Consider the following 2,718-nt stretch of genomic DNA (forward strand, 5'->3'; position numbering starts at 1 on the left):
TTATATTTCTAAATCAATATAATTTATGATGATATGATGTTCAAAGATTTATGCTCCTGTTATTTTTATGCTCAGCTACCAAAATTACCCTTTGGTTTTAAAATTCGATATTAAGATTCCATATTAACCAGGTTTAAACATGCACTTGAATGCCTACATCTGTATAAATCTCTTGATCAAAAAACACAAAGAGGCTCAAAAGTGCAAACAATAATCATCAATGAATAGCTTCCCACATATGATTCAATCAGTCGCACTTTATTTAACCCCAAAATGAGAAATTCATTATCCATCTTCAAATGAATAGATGTATTATATGGAGTTTGTGTAACTGTTGATTTAATTCAGCCAGCCACTATATACAGTTGTGAAGGTTTCACCCCTCACTGGACTTGGTACATTCTGAGGGGGAGGAGCCAGCCCAGCTCAGAGGATAAAAGAGCAGACTTCCTGTGCCTCTGTTTTCATTCAAGAGTCCAGGAGCTGAGGAGAGTGGTAAGTGGTGAGTACTATTTACTTATTTTTGTAAATCTTTTTTTCTAACAAAGTTTATTTTAGAAAAGGGGTACTTAGATTAAATACACTTGGCTCCTACTACAAACCTTTTCTTGAGCAAAGTATTTGTTATTTTATATTTATTAACCAAATCAACTACCTTTTTTGCAATAACCTACTCACACGTTAAAGTTTCTACTGACTTAATTGGTGGACACTTCCAAACAGGTCTGTATAAATGAAGAGGATTTATTTCATAATGTGATAAATCATTAAAAGGTTTTAAGAATAAAAATGTGTTAAAAACAAAACCACAAATTAAAGTGTATCTTTAGCTAAACCATGCACTTACAATTCAAAACCTACAAAGTTGGCATTTTTATGGTTAACATGGTACTTGAAAAAACTGGGATATAATTAATGAAATAGATTATAATTGTAAAGGTCATTACACTCTGTACTGGACTGACCCAAATCACACTAACCTCTGGGATTGGAGAAGAAGACCCCTAAACTCTAGTAGAATACATTGAGCAGTAAGCTACTGTACCGAAAGTAGAAGAGTAATAAATCAACAAAATCTTGATTACCAATCTCATATGGCATATATGAATACTGGAGTGGCATATTTTATAATAAACTCAGTATGTCACCATTGTGTTTTCATTAATGAAATGTAATTACATCTACAAGCAGTTGAACTTGAAGAGGCAGGATCTGGACAACCTGACCTTTTCACACTTTTTGGGGTTCTTCTAAAAATGAAGAAAAGGTTGCTTTAACTACCAACTCAAGTTTATGATGTGATAACTAATGTGAAACTTATTTATCCTATGAATGATGCATACCATTGCTTATTAAATGTCAATGTGCACATTCTTGCTTCTCTCCAAGCCATCATCATGGTTCCAAAGGACTCCTTCATGCAGGGCTCATAAATAAACAAATAAACACTCCTTACACATGCTACTTGTTACCAGTTTATTTTTCTACACATTACACTTTGTGGGACGACTGGAACAGAACCAGATTTGGGCTGCTCATGTAATTTTCTCTCCAGTTTGTGGCCGTCTCTGAGATGTGTTCTCTGCCACAGTCCAAGAACATGGAGGTAGGTTAATTGCATTCTGGCACAAGTAGATGAGGAAAGGAATGGCATTCCATCTGATCTTCATTGGTGCAGTGAGCAGTATGGTTAAACCACTGTAAATAGATTTATACTTCCTTGCTGGCAGAAATCATATAGTAACATCCACAACAGATCTATTGCAGAGACAGACCAAGCCGTCTATAAAAAAAGACCTCACTAACCAAAAATCTAATTAGTTTAAAAGGATGAAAATTGTGTAACAATTACATTTGCTAGACTTTAAACCTAATGTATAAATAATTTTACTGCCACCACTGCTAGCAGTTGTCTCTGCCCTAAATGGCAACCTCTATACAACTCCATACAATTCTGAAAACTCCTTTCTTAAATCTATTATATTCTCTTGGTCTATTCTATAATGCAGTCTCAATCACTACAGTATGAAATGGATTCATCTTGGCATTACTTCCAGTAGACTTTTGTTCTTTTAAAGACATCAAATAATACATTAAGACATACAAATAGCTGCACCCAAATTCACTACACATACAGAAAACCTTGTATAATGGACAGCTTAAGTAAACTGCTTTTGGGACATTTTCACATGGAAGGGAATGGAAGACTTAATTGGTGTAATTTCAGTTGCACTGGAACTGCTTGTTTACTCTTAAATAAGTGTATCCATTGTGACTAATGGGAGGCACTGTAGAGAGCATCAGTAAAAAAAAAAGTCAGCCACCCCAGATGGAAAAGTACCAGTATGACATTAGCAGCAACCACAAACAGTGGAAAAAATAAACCATAGTGCCAACATTACCTCCAGACTGGACTAACACTATTGAGCAGGGTGCATAAAATAAAAAGCAAAACCTTACTACCCAAGATGCATGAGTTTGCCTACACATGGAGAAAGGCATAAAGGGACAAGCAAGTAGGAAATGAAACCTTACAAGGGTGCAATCCCCTCCAGGACTGTAGGAGTAAAAACTCCCTCTATAGGGGATGGTACTGCTAGTCACAGAGGGTGTCCAGTGTGCCTGTTACAACCCCAAGTTGTAACTTCTAGGATGGTTTTGGATGTTGGTGGGTTTCTGGTGAAAAACTTAGAAAGCATGACAAGTTTTGGTGCAAAA

Source organism: Lepisosteus oculatus, chromosome 9 (genome assembly GCF_040954835.1).
Source record: "Lepisosteus oculatus isolate fLepOcu1 chromosome 9, fLepOcu1.hap2, whole genome shotgun sequence".
Lineage (NCBI taxonomy): Eukaryota > Metazoa > Chordata > Actinopteri > Semionotiformes > Lepisosteidae > Lepisosteus > Lepisosteus oculatus.